The sequence below is a fragment of the Hippopotamus amphibius genome, chromosome 15 (assembly GCF_030028045.1).
Source record: "Hippopotamus amphibius kiboko isolate mHipAmp2 chromosome 15, mHipAmp2.hap2, whole genome shotgun sequence".
NCBI classification, from domain to species: domain Eukaryota; kingdom Metazoa; phylum Chordata; class Mammalia; order Artiodactyla; family Hippopotamidae; genus Hippopotamus; species Hippopotamus amphibius.
Window position 1 is genome coordinate 21,222,475 of NC_080200.1, and position 19,469 is coordinate 21,241,943.

Below are 19,469 nucleotides of genomic sequence, written 5' to 3' on the forward strand. Positions count from 1 at the left end.
TTTTCCAGAGAGTTTTCTCAAATCTTTTATAGGATTCTCCCCTTATCAAAGGTTTACACTTCTGTTCACTGTCTAAATTGTTATCAACATTGTTTCAAACAAAATAGAAATTCTTCCTCATTTTTTTGTAATTACTGTGGCCAGTTGTGTGTCATTTTCCTTGAAGTGTGTAGCAGAGGTGATAATAAAGTCTCTGTCATACCCCTCAACCTCTCTGTGTGGCCCTGGTCATGCTCTGTATCGTCCAGGATCTGTGAGTAATAAATTTTGTTTTCTTAAATGTCCCTGATGCTTGTTGCTTAGGTGCATCTTGAAATCATAATAAAAACCCCAAGGGCCAGTCCAGCCACAGCATTAACTCTGATTGGGGAACTGTCTGTAGGGGCTCACCACAAGTAGTAAGAGCTCAGGTGAATGCCCCAGGCATTCCTAGCTGATAACAGGACTGTAGCTAGGCTGAGACCAACACAAAGGAATAGGTTCAAGTCCCAGGAAGTATTGCCTCACCTCCTGTTGGATGCTTGGTATAAAAATACATTTTCAGGTCTTGGCACTTACAATAAACAATTTCACTAGACTTCTTGCCTGATGACCTGGGTACCCAGCAAGTATTTGACACATTTCTATTTCAGGAATAAAGCACAATATATTTTTTGTACATCCATAACTTACTGGTGACAGATAAATTAACTTTACGTCCTAAAATCTGTCACCTGAAGTGCTAAACACAGGTCATTCACACTTGTGTGGAAAGAGAGTAGGGGCTGGGGCAGAATATGACTGCTCTAGGGGGTGTGCTGGAGATCAACACAACTCTACATTTTTTCAGACTATTTCTGTGAGCACGTCTGACCCAACCATGGACTTTGCACCTGCCTTCCAAGGGCAGACTCTCCTGTGCACCCCACCTTGGTTTGTAGAAAAGCTTTAGCCTCCACACTCCCTTGTTTATAGACCCTACTCATGTTATAGCTTTGGTTTACCCTCTCTGAACAGAGGTCAAGTGTCCTTGAGAAAGGAGAGTAGGCCTTTATTGAGGGAGTCCAGGGAGCAAGTTCAACTAAAGAGGACAGTTGTGCTTGAAGAAGAACCAGACCCTGTGGGTGGAACTTCTAAGGTCTTCTGAATGAGACCAGCAGTAAAAGATACATTTCACATAGGAACCAAGGACATGCTCAACACACATCTACATATACACTCACGACTGAGTTCTCACGGCATGATTTATCTTTTTTTTTTTTTTTTAATTCTTTTTTTTTTTTTTTTTTTTTTGGCACACGGGCTTAGTTGCTCCGCGGCATGTGGGATCTTCCTGGAGCTGGGATCGAACCTGTGACCTCTGCATTGGCAGGCGGATTCTTAACCACTGCGCCACCTAGGAAGCCCACGGCATGATTTATCTTTGCTCCACTCTCATCTGTTCTATTATAATTGGCTAACTTTTCAAAATTAATTTTTATTGGAGTATAGCTGCTTTACAATGTTGTGTTAGTTTCTGCTGTACAGCAAAATGAATCAACTATATGTATACATATATCCCCTCTTTTTTGGATTTCCTTCCCATTTAGGTCACCACAGAGCGTTGAGTAGCATTCCTAGTGCTCTAGAGTAGGTTCTCATTAGTTATCTATTTTATATATATTATCAATAGTGTATATATGTCAATCCCAGTCTCCCAATTCATTCCACCCCCACTTTCCCCTTGGTAGCCATACTTTTGTTCTCTATATCTGTGTCTCTATTTCTGCATTGCAAATAAGATCAACTATACAATTTTTCTAGATTCCACATATATGTGTTAATATATGATATTCGTTTTTCTCTTTCTGACTTACATCACTCTGTATGACAGTCTCTATGTCCATCCACATCTCTGCAAATGTTCCTTTTTATGGCTGATTAATTTTCCATTGTGTATATGTACCACATCTTTATCTATTTCTCTGTTGATGGACATTTAGGTTGCTTCCATGTCCTGGCTATTATAAATAGTGCTGCAATGAACACTGGGGTGCATGTATCTTTTTGAATTATGGTTTTTTTCAGGATATATGCCCAGTATTGGGATTGCTGGGTCACATGGTAGTTCTACTTTTAGTTTTTTAAGGAACCTCCATACTATTCTCCACAGTGGCTCTATCAATATACATTCCTACCAACAGTGCAAGAGGGTTCCCTTTTCTCAAAACCCTCTCCAGCATTTATTGTTTGTAGATTTCTTGATATTGGCCATTCTGACCAGTGTGAGGTGATACCTCATTGTAGTTTTGATTTACATATTTTTAATAATTAGTGATGTTGAGCATCTTTTCATGTGCCTCTTGGCCATTCATATGTCTTCTCTGGAGAAAAGACTATTTAAATCTTAAGCCCATTTATGGATTGTGTGGTTTTTTTGATGTTGAGCTGCATGAGCTGCTTGTATATTTTGGAGATTAATCCTTTGTCAGTTGTTTTGTTGGTAAATATTTTCTCCCATTCTGAGGTTGACTTCTTGTATTGTTTATGTTTTGTTTGTTTGTTTGTTTTTCTGTGCAAAAACTTTTGTTTCATTAGGTCCCATTTGTTTATTTTTTATTGTATTTCCATTATTCTAGGAGGTGGGTCAAAAAGGATCTTGCTTTGATTTATGTCATAGAGTGTTCTGCCTATGTTTTTCTCTAAGAGTTTTATAGTGACCGGCCTTAGATTTAGATCTTTAATCCATTTTGAGTTTATTTTTGTGTATGGTGTTAGGAAGTGTTCTAATTTCATTCTTTTACATGTAGCTCTCCAATTTTCCCAGCACCACTTATTAAAGAGGCTATCTTTTCTCCATTGTATATTCTTGCCTCCTTTGTCAAAGATAAGGTGCACATATGTGCGTGGATTTATCTCTGAGCTCTCAATTGTGTTCCATTGATCTATATTTCTGTTTTTGTGCCAGTACCATACTGTCTTGATCAATGTAGACTTGTAGTATAGTCTGAAGTCAGGGCATCTGATTCCTCCAGCTGTGTCTTTCCTTCTCAAGATTGCTTTGGCTATTCGAGGTCTTTTATGTTTTCATACAAATTATAAAATATCTTGTTCTAGTTCTGTGGAAAATGCTGTTGGTAATTTGATAGGGATTGCATTGAATCTGTAGATTGCTTTGGGTAGTATAGTCATTTTCACAATGTTGATTCTTCCTATGCAAGAACATGGTATGTCCCTCCATCTGTTTGTATCATCTTTGAATTCTTTCTTCAGTGTCCTATAGTTTTCCGCATACAAGTGTTTTGACTCCTTAGGTAGGTTTATTCCTAGGTATTTTATTCTATTTATTGCAACGGTTAAATGGGAGTGTTTCCTTAATTTCTCTTTCTGCTCTTTCATTGTTAGTGTATAGGAATGCAAGAGATTTCTGTGCATTAATTTTGTATCCTGCTACTTCTCTAAATTCATCGATTAGTGCTAGTAGTTTTCTGGTAGCATCTTTAGGATTTTCTATGTATAATATTTTGTAATCTACAATTAATGACAATTTTACTTCTTCTTTTGCAATTTGGTTCCTTTTATTTCTTTTTCTTCTCTGATTGCCATGGCTAAAATTCCAAAACTATGTTGAATAATTGAGAGTGGGCACCCTTGTCTTTTTCTTATGCTTAGAGGGAATGCTTTCATTTTTTTCACCATTGAGAATGATGTTAGCTGTTGGTTTCTCATATATGGCTTTTATTATGTTGAGGTAACTTCCTTCTATGCCCACTTTCTGGAGAGTTTTTATCATAAATGGATGTTGAACTTTGTCAAAGGCTTTTTCTGCATCTATTGAGATGATCATATGGTTTTTATCCTTTGATTTGTTAATATGATGTATCACATTGATTTATTTGTGTATATTGAAGAATCCTTGCATTCCAGGGATAAATGCCATTTGATCATGGTGTATGATCTTTTTAATGTGCTGTTGGATTCTGTTTGCTAGTATTTTGTTGAGGATTTTTGCATCTATGTTCATCAGTGATATTGACTTATAACTTTCTTTTTTTTGTGACATCTTTGCCTGATTTTTGTATCAGGGTGATGGTGGCCTCATAGAATGAGTTTGGGAGTATTACTCCTTCTGCTATATTTTGGAAGAGTTTGAGAAGGATAGGTGTCAGCTCTTCTCTAAATGTTTGATAGAATTTGCCCATGAAGCCATGTGGCCCTGGGCTTTTGTTTGTTGGGAGATTTTTAATCACAGTCTCAATTTCAGTGCTTGTGATTGGTCTGTTCATATTTTCTATTTCTTTCTGGTTCAGTCTTGGAAGATTGTACTTTTCTAAGAATTTTTCCATTTCTTTCAGGTTATCCAATTTATTGGCATATAACTATGTTGTAGTAGTCTCTCATGATCTTTTGCATTTCTGCTGTGTCAGTTGTTACTTCTTTTTCATTTCTAATTCTGTTGATTTGTGTCTTCTCGCCTTTTTTCCTGATGTGTCTGGCTAATGGTTTATCATTTTGTTTATCTTCTCAAAGAACCAGCTTTTAGTTTCATTGATCTTTGCTATTGTTTCTTTCATTTCTTTTTCATTTATTTCTGATCTGATCTTTATGATTTCTTCCCTTCTGCTCACTTTGGGTTTTCTTTTGTTCTTCTTTCTCTAATTGTTTTAAGTGTAAGTACACACTCAACACACACACACACAGACACAAGCACATTTCTGAAAAAGAGATTTTACCACACAATTTGCCTTCTCACCACTTTATTCTATTTGAACTCATACTTTAAAAAAACACACCAGTTATAAATGAATAAACAGATTTCACAACTTTAGATAAGCAGAATGAAGACCCGTCATTAGTGGATTTGTTATGCTTGTTTCTACATAGCTCATGACATGCCTGATCATCCTGAGTCCCAACCACAGGGACCCATAGAGAAGTGTGACTCACCATGCATCAGAAGTGGAATCTGACGTGTCAAGGACTTTCCTGAGCCCAGAATCCAAGGTGGATCAAGCCCCCAGTTTGTCCCCCTTTTCGGTCATCATCATGAGAGGCTGAGGGAAAAGCAACATGCTGATTTATTGCATGACAAGCCTCCACATCATCAGTGGGTATGGCGCTGAACAGGGCACACCTGGGAAGACGGTGTTTCAAAAGCTCCCACCTCACTAACATCATCTGTAAAGGGAAGAGTTGGTGCCCTGCAATAGTGATAGTTTCTCCATTGCTGATACACACTGGAATTGAGGGGAACTGAGAAGTCCTTTTAGACATCTCACCCCCGGAACCCCAACCAAGGTCCCTATTCCATGGGAAGTGCACTCTGGGGAACTAATTGATTCTCACAATTCCAGGATGTCTCACAAATTACTGGTGGTTCCTTCTTGAGCTTACACGCTAAAAGCATATGTGTGGCACATCCTGCCCTCCTCCTACACATGAGGTCTCTATCGGGAGATCCCCAGTGCCAGGAACATGGGAGTGAGAGGCACACTGCCTCCACACTGGAGGGCTGGGTGGGTTTTGAGCGGCAAAGCATTTGTGTGCTGATGTGGTCCCTGAAGAATGTCAGAGAAAGGTCCTGCTGTGAAAACTCACTGAAGAGAATAAGTCGGATGCCAAGCTCTCCTGTCCTGGTGTCAGACTCTACCTTTCATATCCTTACAGTAGCACAGTTTTCACGCAAGTTCCATCTTAAGGGCCCTGTCACTTACACGCTCCATGGAAGCAGAGGGTGATGGTGATCAGACAGATGTCAGTGGCCCTCCTGGCATGTCAACCCTCCCTGGGGAATAAGTCTTCCCCTTAGGCAGAGGCAATTCCTTCTGGGACCATTCCCAATGGAATCAGTTCAGGTTGCTCCGGAAGGAAGGAAGGAATTTGTGGAGAGTTGGGGTTGTCTTAGGAAGAGCTGAGGGAGAAGGTGGGAAGGGGAGCTGGGAAGGAAAGTTGAATGTCCTGGGGTTTTCTCCTTCAGCGGCCCCTTAGGGTCCCGGCAGCTTTCAACTAGACTACTTCTAGATCTGAATGCTGGCAGGGCCCCGGATCCAGCGGGGAGGCCGACTTGGAGGGCAGGTTTCAGTTTTATTCCTGGAAATGACTCCAGTTGTCCAGGAGGGGGCGCGCCAGGTTCACTTTCCCCGCTGCAAAACATCAGTGTCAGGTTCAGGGTGCAGAAGCCAAGCATAGAGTTAGATGTCCTGGGTCAGGCCCTGCTGCCTCTGGCTTGTGTAAAAGCAATTATAAGTACATTAAGTATAAAAACAGATGATTGAACTTGGTGTACCCCCAAAAAAATAAAAAAAATAAATAAATAAAAAAACCTTTCTGCATGTGAAAAAAAAAAAAAGTACATTAAGTAAAAAAGATGTAAAATATAACATCTATAACATAAAATGTGGGGTAAGAGAGTACAAATGTAGTGTGTTTAGAATGTCTTTGAACTCAAGCAACTATCAACTAAACTATGTAACTATAACTATAATTATATATAAAACTATATGTATATATATATAGAGAGAGAGAGAGAGAGAGAGACAGAGACAGAGCGACAGAGAGAGAGAGACAGACTGAGAGAGAGAGATACAAAGAGAAAGAGACAGAGATAGATAGCTAGATAGAGATAGATGATAGATAGATAGATACCTCACGATAACCACAAAACATAAATCTGCAATAGAGACAAAAATAAAGAGAAAGCAATAAAACCATAACACTAAAGAAAATTACCAAACCACAAGGGAAAAGGCTAAAAGAAGAGGAAAGGAACAGAGAAAAAGTACAAAAACACACACAAAATTTTTAATGGCAATAAGTTCATGTCTATCAATAATCAATTTAAATGTAAATGGACTAAATATTCCAGCCAAAGGATATGGTGTCCGAATGGATAACCAAGCATCCATATGCTGCTACAAGGCTCATATCAGATCTTAAACACACACAGACAAATTGAAAAGATGCAAAAGTTATTCCATAAAAGTGGAAGTGAAAAGAAAGCTGGGTTGGCAATACTCATATCAGACAAAGTAGACATTAAAACTCAGAATGGAACAAAAGAAAAAGAAGGGCAGTAAATAATGATAAACTGGTTAATCCAAGAAAAAGATACAAAATTTGTAAAAGTGTATGCACCAACCATAGGAGCACTTAAATATATTGTAGAAAGAAAATATTAACAGGCATAAAGGGAGAAACTGACAGTAATACAATGATAGTAGTGGACTTTAATACCTCACAGATCTTCCAGACAGTTTATTAGTTAGGAAACACAGGCCTTAAAAGACAACATATTCCAGATTGACTTTATAGATACATATAGAATATACCATCCAGAAACTGCAGAATGAAAAATAAAAACTGCAGAATACACATTCTTTTCAAGATTATTCCCTAAGATAGGTCATATTTTCGATCACAAAACACGTCTCAATAAATTTAAGAAACTTGAAGTCATATCAAGCATTTTTTATGACCACAATGGTATGTAACTAGATATCAATTAAAAAAGAAAGCTGGAAGAAATGTAAACACATGGATCCTAAACAACATGCTACTAGACAACAAACAGGTCAATGAAGAAATCAAAGGGGATATCCACAAATGCTTTGGGACAAATGAAAATGGAACACAACTTTCTAAAATCTGTGGGATGCAGCAAAAGCAGTTCTAGGAGGGAAGTTCATAGCCACACAGACCTACTTTAGGAAACAAGAAAAGTCACAAATAAACAATCTATCTTTCCACTTAAACAAACTAGTAAAAGAAAAGCAAGCAAAGCCCAGAGTTAGTAGAAGGAAGGAAATAATGAAGATCAGAGAAGAAATAAAAGAAATAGAGACCAAAAAAAAAAAAAAAAAAAAAAGGATGATCAATGAAACTAAAAACTAGTTCTTGGAAAAAAACAAAATTGATGAAACTTTATCCAGACTCATCAAGGAAAAGAGAGGGGCAAAATAAATTAAATTCAGAAATAAAAGAGAAGTTACAAAGTTTCTGTAGACATACAAACTATTACAAAAGTATACTACAAACAATCAAAGCCAACAAATTACACAAACTAGAAGGAAAGAGTAACTTTCTAGAAACATGTCATCATCCACAACTGAATCAGGAAGGAAATAAAACACAAATAGACTGAATATTAGTAATGAAATTAAATCAGTGATCCAAAAACTCACAGCAAACAAATGTCCAGGACCAAACAGCGTCACAAGGGATTTCTACAAAACATTTAATGAAAAGTTAATGCTGGTGCTTCTCAAACTATTCCAGGAACTCAAAATAAAAGGAATGCTTACCAATTCATTTTACAGGGCTAGCATCACCATGATACCAAAGCCAGAAAAAACATCACACAAAAAAAGGAAACTGCAGGCCAATATCCCTGATGAACATAAATGCAGGAATCCTCAACTAGCAAACAAAACTCAACAACATATTAAAAGATCATTCTTTTAATATGTAGGACCTTCAAGAAGGCAGAGGATTAAGACATGGAAATCACCATCCTCTCCACAAATACATTGAAACTACATCTACATGTGGAACAACTCCTACAGAACACCTACTGAGCACTGGCTAAAGACCTTTACACAACAGTGTAAAGCAATTATACTCCAATAAAATTCTGAAAAAAAAAAAAAAAATGGGTAAACTTAGCTTTGTCTAGAAATCAATGTTTCAGTATTATATGTTACAAATTTTCTAGGCATTCAATGAATTCTCATGAATTTAATTTAGCAAAACTCTAAAGTTTCAAGTAACTAAAAATCTGGAGAGACTGGAACTGAGCAGGACCCTACTGGGCCTTTCTGGAACAGATCCACCCCCTCCCCCCTCCACCCCATCCTCTGCCTGCCTTGTGTCTGTAGAAAAACTTTTGCCTCCTAGGCCTTCCCTGAGTTCCTAAGAATATATTTAATTAGAGAGGTAAGAAAAGGCAGAAAGAAAGGAAAACAGTCAAGCAAGACAAAATATAATAATAGTTTAGTCATTAAACAAAGTCAAAGAGCTTTAGTTGCTCCTCAAGGGGTACAGATAATATTCTGAGTGGTGCCCTTTGTTTGAGCTGTTTTTTAGTTAACTGCATGATGCCCACAAGCAATCTAGACCTCAGATTGGTTGGAAGCAGAAGGCTGATGATGTTGACTCCAAATTACCTCGCCACCAATCAATCAGTAGAATGTCCGTGAGCTGATTACATACCTAACAATCCCTCTCTCTACCCTGTCTTTAAAACCTTTCCCTGAATGCCATTGGGGAGTTCAGGTTTTTGAGTACTAGCTTCCTGGACTTCTTGCCTGGTGCCCTGTGATAAATGCTGCACTCTCCTTCACCACAACCCAGTGACAGTAGATTGGCTTTACTTGATGCATTTAAATGGACCCAAGTTTGGTTTGGTTAAAAAGACTCTTTTTAAGTAGGCATTCCTAAAACATAACTATTTCCAAAGAGTTCACCCCAAAACTCTTATTTTAATTTTTCATCATATCAAGTTATTTTTCTTTTTTTATATATATTTTAATCTTTATTGGAATATAATTGCTTTACAGTATTGTGTCAGTTTCTGCTGCACAACAAAGTGAATCAGCCATGTGTATGCATATATCCCCATATCCCCTCCCTCTTGAGCCTCCCTTCCATCCTCCCTGTCCCACTCCTTTAGGTCTTCACAAAGCATCAATCTGATCTCCCTGTGCTCTGTAGTAGCTTCCCACTAGCCATCTATTTTACATTTGGCAGTGTGTTTATGTCAATGCTACTCTCTCACTACATCCCATTTCCCCTCTCCCTGGTGTCCTCAAGTCCGTTCTCTATGTCTGCATCTCTATTCCTACCTTGCCACTAGGTTCATCAGTACCATTTTTCTAGATTCCATATATATATGTTAGCATTTGGTATTTGTTTTTCTCTTTCTGATTTACTTCACTCTGTATGACAGACTCTAGGTCCATCCACCTCACTATGAATAGCTCAATTTCATTCCTTTATATGGCTGAGTAATATTCCATTGTATATATGTGCCACATCTTTATCCATTCATCTGTAGATGGGCATTTAGTTTGCTTCATGTCCTGGCTATTGTAAATAATGCTGCAGTGAACACTGTGGCACATGTATCTTTTTGAATTATGGTTTTGTCCAGGTATATGCCTAGTAGTGGGATTTCTGGGTCATATGGTAGTTCTATTTTTAGTTTTTTAAGGAACCTCCATACTGTTCTCCATAGTGGCTTTATCAATTTACATTCCCACCAACAGTGCAGGAGAGTTCCCTTTTCCCCACACCCTCTCCAGAATTTATTTTTTCTAGGTTTTTTGATGATGGACATTCTGACTGGCATGAGGTGATATCTCATTGTGGTTTTGATTTGCATTTCTCTAATGATTAGTGATGTTTAGCATTTCTTCATATGTCTGTTGGCCATCTGTATGTCTTCTGGAGGAATCAGGCTCCCTGATTTCAGGCTATACTACAAAGCTACAGTAATCAAAAACAGAAATATACATCAATGGTACAGGATAGAAACCCCAGAGGTAAACCCACACACATGTGGTCACCTAATATATGACAAAGGAGGCAAGAACATACAATGGAGAAAAGACAGCCTCTTCAATAAGTAGTGCTGGGAAAACTGGACAGCTACATGTAAAAGAATGAAACTAGAACTCTACCTAACACCATACACACAGATAAACTCAAAATGGATTAAAGACCTAAATATAAGACTGGACACTGTAAAACTCTTAGAGGAAAATATAGGCAGAACACTCTATGACATAAATCATAGCAAGATCCTTCTTGACCCACCTCACAGAATAATGGAAATAAAAACAAAAATAAACAAATGGGACCTAATGAAACTTAAAAGCTTTTGCACAGCAAAGGAAACCACGAATAAGACAAGAAGACAACCCTCAGAATGTGAGAAAATATTTGTAAATGAAACAACTGACAAAGGATTAATCTTCAAAACACACAAGCAGCTCATGCAGCTCAATATCAAAAAAAAAACAAATAACCCAATCCAAAAATGGGTGGAAGACCTAAATACACATTTCCCCAAGGTAGACATACAGATGACCAAGTTATTTTTCTTGCTGACAAATTTGCAACAAAAATAATACGAACTTATTTGTTAGTAAACCTAGGTACAATTAAAGTATTATATTTGACACTGATGACTCTAAAGATGTGTCTGTATTAATTAAAACTACAATCTTAAACTTGCTTTTATTTATTAAAAATTAGTCCTAGGCATGTGGTTCTTCAAAAATTTGGTTTAGTTTCTGTTGTATATAAAATATTTTATTTATAAGCACTTACTTTCCTAGAAGACAATTAAATAAAGCCCATTTGCAAGTTAATTTTTACATTAAGTCAGACAGAACCAGAGACCTCATAACTTCATTTAAAAATTTAGTCATGAACCAGGTATTTCAGTATAAAACTTATTAGTTTATAAATAATTGTTGCAATAAGTTGTTTACTCACTCAAGTTTAAAAGGATTCTTTTTTTCTAAGTTTTGAGTTCAACTAATTTAGCCAAGGTCATAATCTCAGGACAGAGCCAGTTAGGAGTTTCTCCTACAGAGGTGGCAGCTGCAGGTGTCCAAGGAACAATTCCACTCAGGTCCCAGACTGCATGAAGTTCAGAGCAGAGAAGGAGAAGTCATGAACTTGGTTCTCTTATTTTACTATTTATTTTACTATTTATTTTACTACTGAGGTCTTTAATTGGCTGTTTGGCTGTGTTTATCTGTATGCACAGCTAGCTTTCAAGTTCATTTGTGAGTTTTCATCTTTGCCTTCCAGTTGTTTCTACCTGGAATGCCAGTCTGTCTTGTGTCAACAATGATTTCTCAGTCTTTTCCCATCATAGCATTGATCGTCTCTACAAGTCAGACAGAATATTTCTCTGATGTCCCTAAATTATGGAAGGAGGGAAAGATTCATGACTGGCTGCAGAGAAAAGAATATATGCAACATCAATTTGGAAAGAACCGAGATTTTTTTTCTTTTTAGAAATCTTTAGTTTTTACAGAATATAATAATTACCTACACGCTCAACAATCTTCCCAAGAAATAGAACATCTTCAATAACTATACTTACCTGCGTATTCCTATTTACTCCATGTTCTGTCACCAGCCTTTTGGTAACAACTTCTTGAAGTATGTGTTTAGGATTCCTTCCTTTCATTTCTTGTTATCTTACTGACATATTCACGCCTTTGCAATCTTTTGTTGAATTCTCCTGAAGCTTTATTTAACAGCATTACGCTGGTCCTTAATTTTAAACCTCGAACCAGCTGAACACCAGCAGACGGCCTCGGACACCGGATGGGACTGCGGGGAGCCCGACATAGCCGGTAGGGAGGCATCTACGAGGGCTCAAAGAGGGTGAAGCGGCGGAGCTGTGGCAGACGGGAGGGAGTGAGAAACATACGGAGGGTCCGCAGCGCAGCTCAGCGTTCCCGGACCCAGACGTCGATCCGCGGCTGAACGGAGGGTCCAGGAGTGGGAGCGTGGGAACCAGAGAGCTGGTTCAGGGTGAGAAACATTGTTGCCGGTAGGGTGACGGACCGAGAGGACAGGAGGGAGGAGGCCCGCGGAGAGGAGTGCCCGTTCCTGAGAGCTGCCCGGCCATGATGGCGGCTGGAGGCTGCAGGCTCACTGGCGGCTGGGAGGAGCCACGCGCATAACCTCTCTCTCTCTTTCCGCGCCTCTGCAACAGGCAGTGGAGAGACGCCCTGCAGGCCACCTAAGGCGCTCAGGGATAACAAGTACCCTCAGGCACTTGGGTGGGGCTCGATTAAAACCCCTTGCAACGCCAGCAGCAGGGAGGCTGCCGAGAGAAAAAAAAAAAAAAAAGAAAAGAAAAAAACCCCCGAGAGAGGCCCAACTCTAAGACTTTCTGTTTACGCCTGAGCCACCGGCGCCCTCTGCAACAGGCACCTCCAAGCCTGACTGAGACATCAGTGCGCCACTGCTCACTCCCTCCCAGGAGAAGGAGCCACTATTGTACCCTCTCCCTCCCCACACACCGACGCTTACAGACGAACAACAAAGGAACCTCTGCTGGTCACAGAATAACGCAAAAAAACCCAAGGACAAGCAACCCCAAAAGTTTGGACAACCATGAGGAAACAAAGAAACACCATGCAGGCAAAGGAGCAGGAAAAAAACCCACAAGACCAAATAAATGAGGAGGAAATAGGAAAAATGCCTGAAAAGGAATTTAGAGTAATGATAGTAAAAATGATACAAAATCTCGATAACAAAATAGAGAAAGTACAAGAAACAGTTCATAAGAACTCAGAAAAACAAACAGCAATGGATAACAAAATAACTGAAATTAAAAATACTCTAGATGCTATAACCAGCAGAATGACTGAGGCAGAAGAACGAATAAGTGAGTTGGAAGATAGAATGGGGGAAATAACTGCCACAGAGCAGGAAAAAGAAAAAATAATAAAAAGATTAGAAGACAGTCTCAGAGACCTCACTGATAACATTAAGCGTACCAACATTCAAATTATAGGCATCCCAGAAGAAGAAGAAAACAAGAAAGGGTCTGAGAAAATATTTGAAGAGGTTATAGTGGAAAACTTCCCCAACATGGGAAAGGAAATAATTCACCAAGTCCAAGAAGCACAGAGAGTCCCATACAGAATAAACCCAAGGAGAAATACACCAAGACACATATTAATCAAACTAACGACAACTAAACACAAAGAAAAAATATTAAAAGCAGCAAGAGAAAAGCAACAAACAACATATAAGGGAAAACCCATCAGGATAACAGCTGACCTTTCCACAGAAACTCTGCAGGCCAGAAGGGAATGGCAGGATATCCTGAAAGTCCTGAAAGAGAGAAACCTACAGCCAAGAATACTCTACCCAGCAAGAATCTCATTCAGATTTGAGGGAGAAATCAAAAGCTTTCCAGACAAGCAAAAGTTAAGAGAATTCAGCACCACCAAACCAGCCTTACAACAAGTGCTAAAGGAACTTCTCTAAGTAGGAAACACAAGAAAAGGAAAACACCTACAAATACAAACTCAAAACAATTAAGAAAATAGTAATTGGAACACACATGTCAATAATCACCTTAAATGTAAATGGATTAAATGCTCCAACCAAAAGACACAGACTGGCTGAATGGATACAAAACCAAGACCCTTCTATATGCTGCCTACAAGAAACCCACTTCAGACCAAGGGATACATATAGACTGAAAGTAAAGGGATGGAAAAAGATATTCCATGCAAATGGAAGTCAAAAGAAAGCTGGAGTAGCAATACTCATATCAGACAAATTAGACTTGAAAGTAAAGACTATTGCAAGAGACAAGGAAGGGCACTACATAATGATCAAGGGATCCATCCAAGAAGAACATATCACAATGGTAAATATCTATGCCCCCAATATAGGAGCACCTCAATACATAAGGCAAATGCTAACAGCTATAAAAGGGGACATCGACAGGAACACAATAATAGTGGGAGACTTGAACACCCCACTTACATCAATGGACAGATCATCCAAACAGAAAATAAATAAAGACACACAAGCTTTAAATGACACATTAGACCATCTCGACTTCATTGATATTTATAGGACATTCCATCCAAAAACAACAGAATACACGTTCTTCTCAAGTGCACACGGAACATTTTCCAGGATAGATCACATCTTGGGTCACAAATCAAACCTCAGCAAATTCAAGAAAATTGAAATCATATCAAGCATCTTCTCAGACCACAACGCCATGAGACTAGATATCAATTACAGGAAAAAAACTGCAAAAAAGACAAACACATGGAGGCTAAACAATTCACTCTTAAACAACCAAGGAATCACTAAAGAAATCAAAGAGGAAATCAAAAAATATCTAGAAACAAATGACAACGAAAACACAACAACCCAAAACCTATGGGATGCAGCAAAAGCAGTTCTAAGGGGGAAGTTTATAGCAATACAGTCCTACCTTAAGAAACAAGAAAATGATTGAATAAACAACCTAACCTTACACCTAAAACAACTAGAGAAAGAAGAACAAAGAAACCCTAAAGTGAGCAGAAGGAAAGAAATCATAAAGATCAGAGCAGAAATAAATGAAAAAGAAAGGAAAGAAACCATAAGAAAAATAAATAAAACTAAAAGCTGGTTCTTTGAGAAGATTAACAAAATTGATAAACCATTAGCCAGACTCATCAAGAAAAAAAGGGAGAAGATGCAAATCAACAGAATTAGAAATGAAAAAGGAGAAGTAACAACGGACACCTCAGAAATACAAAAGATCATGAGAGACTACTACAAGCAACAATATGCCAATAAATTCAATAACCTGGAAGAAATGGATACATTCTTAGAAAAATACAATCTTCCAAGACTGAACCAGGAAGAAATAGAAACCATGAACAGACCAATCACAAGTACGGAAATTGAGGCAGTGATTAAAAATCTCCCAACACACAAAAGCCCAGGACCAGATGGGTTCACGGGCGAATTCTATCAAACATTTCGAGAAGAGTTAACACCTATCCTTCTCAAACTCTTCCAAAATATTGCAGAAGGCGGAGCACTCCCAAACTCATTCTACGAGGCTACCATCACCCTGATACCAAAACCAGGCAAAGATGTCACAAAAAAAGAAAACTACAGACCAATATCACTGATGAATATAGATGCAAAAATCCTCAACAAAATACTAGCTAACAGACTGCAACAGCACATTAAAAAAATCATACACCATGATCAAGTGGGGTTTATCCCTGGGATGCAAGGATTCTTCAATATACGCAAATCAATCAATGTGATACATCATATCAACAAATTGAAGGATAAAAACCATATGATCATTTCAATAGATGCAGAAAAAGCTTTTGACAAAGTTCAACATCCATTTATGATCAAAGCTCTCCAGAAAATGGGCATAGAAGGAAATTACCTCAACATAATAAAAGCCATATATGCAAAACCAAAAGCCAACATTGTTCTCAATGGAGAAAAACTGGAAGAATTCCCCCTAAAAACAGGAACAAGAAAAGGGTGTCCACTCTCACCACTATTATTCAACATAGTTTTGGAAGTGTTAGCCACAGCAATCAGAGAAGAAAAAGAAATCAAAGGAATCCAAATTGGAAAAGAAGAAGTAAAATTATCACTCTTTGCAGATGACATGATATTATATATAGAAAACCCTCAAGACTCTACCAGAAAACTGCTAGCACTCATTGATGAGTTTAGTAAAGTAGCAGGATACAAAATTAATGCACAGAAATCTCTTGCATTCCTATACACTAACAACGGAAGAGCAGAAAGAGAAATTAAGGAAACTCTCCCATTCACCATTGCAACAAAAAGAATCAAATACCTAGGAATAAACCTGCCTAAGGAGGCAAAAGATCTGTATGCAGAAAACTTTAAGACATTGATGAAAGAAATCAAAGACGACACAAACAGATGGAGGGACATACCATGTTCCTGGATTGGAAGAATCAACATCGTGAAAATGTCTGTACTACCCAAAGCAATTTACAGATTCAATGCAATCCCGATCAAATTACCAATGGCATTTTTCACAGAACTAGAGCAAGAAATCTTATGATTTGTATGGAAACGCAAAAGACCCCGAATAGCCAAAGCAATCTTGAGAAGGAAAAATGGAGTTGGTGGAATCAGGCTTCCTGACTTCAAACTATACTACAAGGCCATAGTGATCAAGACAGTATGGTACTGGCACAAAAATAGAAAGGAAGATCAATGGAATAGAATACAGAACTCAGAAGTAAGCCCAAACACATATGGGCACCTTATCTTTGACAAAGGAGGCAAGAATATACAATGGAAAAAAGACAGCCTCTTCCATAAGTGGTGCTGGGAGAACTGGGCAGCAACATGCAAAAGAATGAAATTAGAACACTTCCTAACACCATACACAAAAATAAACTCCAAATGGATTAAAGACCTACATGTAAGGCCAGACACTATCAAACTCCTAGAGGAAAACATAGGCAGAACACTCTATGACATCCATCAAAGCGCCATCCTTTTTGACCCACCTCCTAGAATCATGGAAATAAAATCAAGAATAAATGAATGGGACCTCATGAAACTTAAAAGCTTTTGCACAGCAAAAGAAACCATAAACAAGACTAAAAGGCAACCCTCAGAGTGGGAAAAAATAATTGCCTATGAAACAACGGACAAAGGATTAACCTCCAAAATATACAAGCAGCTCATGAAGCTTAATACCAAAAAAGCAAATAACCCAATCCACAAATGGGCAGAAGACCTAAATAGACATTTCTCCAAAGAAGACATGCAGATGGCCAACAAACACATGAAAAGATGCTCCACATCACTAATCATCAGAGAAATGCAAGTCAAAGCCACAATGAGGTATCACCTCACACCTGTCAGAATGGCCATCATCACAAAGTCTGGAAACAACAAATGTTGGAGAGGGTGTGGAGAAAAGGGAACTCTCCTGCACTGTTGGTGGGACTGTAAATTGGTACAGCCACTATGGAAAACAATTTGGAGGTTCCTTAAAAAACTACAAATAGAACTACCATATGATCCAGTAATCCCACTACTGGGCATATACCCAAAGAAAACCATAATCCCAAAAGAAACTTGTACCATAATGTTTATTGCAGCACTATTTACAATAGCCAGGACATGGAAGCAACCTAAATGCCCATCAACAAATGAATGGATACAGAAGATGTGGCATATATATACAATGGAATATTACTCAGCTATAAAAAGGGATGAGATGGAGCTATATGTAATCAGGTGGATAGAACTACAGTCTGTCATACAGAGTGAAATAAGTCAGAAAGAGAAGGACAAATATTGTATGCTAACTCACATATACGGAATCTAAAAATGGTACTGTTGGACTCAGTGACCTGAACAAGGATGCAGATACAGAGAATGGACTGGAGAACTCGAGGTATGGGAGGGGGCGGGGGGTGAAGGGGAAACTGAGACGAAGCGAGAGAGTAACACAGACATATATATACTACCAACTGTAAAATAGTCAGTGGGAAGTTGTTGTATAACAAAGGGAGTCCAACTCGAGGATGGAAGATGCCTTTGAGGACTGGGGCGGGGAGGGTGGGGGGGGCTTGGGGGGGGAGTCAAGGAAGGGAGGGAAGATGGGGATATGTGTATAAAAACAGTTGATTGAACCTGGTGTACCCCCCCAAAAAATAAAAAAAAAAAAAAAAAAAAATTTTAAACCTCGACATTATGCCATGAATACTTATTTATCTACCTATAACTATGGCTCATTCTTTTCAGTGCTGTAGAGCTCAATTTATTTATCTGTTCTCTGTCAATAACTGTCTTCTCCTTTTTCACAATGATGAAGACTGCTGTTAGGAACACACTTCTACACGTCTCCTGGACATTTGTGCACGGTGACTCCTAGGTACCATTTTCGGAGTGGAAATGCTGGGTCCCAAGGTGCATGAATACACAATTTTATAAAATTAAACATTGTTTTTTCAAGGTGATTGTATTTTTTAAAATTTCATTATTTTTTAATTGATCAAAGGTGTTTTTTCAAAGTGATTGTATTTTTTAAAATTTCATTGTTTTTTAATTGATCAAAGTGATTGTGTTGATTTACATTCCCAGCAGCAATATTTCAGAGATCCTATTGATCCACATTCTCACCAATACTTGACTTTGTCCAACTTTTATTTTTCTAACTGTATTGATGTACGATGTCATCTCATTGCGCCCAGATTTGCATTTTCCTCATTGCTAAGGAGGCTGATAAACCTTCTCTTTGCTTATTGGCCAGACATGCTTTGCTTATTGGCCAGACATGCTTTTGTTTTTGTTTTTCCTAAGAAAGTTCTGTTTGTCTTCTGCCCACTTCCACACTAGATTGTCTCCCATCTCCTTAGTGATTTCTAAAATTTTAAAGATACATTCTTCACCCTGATCCTAAATTGACAGCATGTGTGCAAATATTTTCTCCAGGCTTTTGGAGTTTTTGTTTTTGTTTTCTGTCACTAAGCATTTCTTTTCATGAACAGAATCTTTTCATTTTAATATAGTCAAAGGCACCCCATTTGTCAGTGTTTTCTGTACAGTTGTTATCTGGGTATCTCATTTAATAAAATTTTCTGTACCCAAAGATCTACTCTATTTTCTTCTAGAGTTTTCCATTTGAAATTTAGGCCTTTCCTCCTTCTGGAGTTCATTATCAAAAATGATATAGGTAGGGAATCAGTGTCATTTTTCCATATGGATAACTAGTTTTCCAACTCCATCAACTAGACAGTGCCTTGTTTACTCAGTGACATACCATGTACTTCTCCCATCCAACAGAATTCCACACATGCCTGAGTCTAATACAGGCTTCTGTGCTGTGTTCTGTGGGTCAGTTTGTTTGTCCCTGGGCCAGCACCCAAGTACAGCATTAAAGTATATTTTGTTTATTTTTATAATGTATAAAATATGCATGAATGTGTGCCATATAT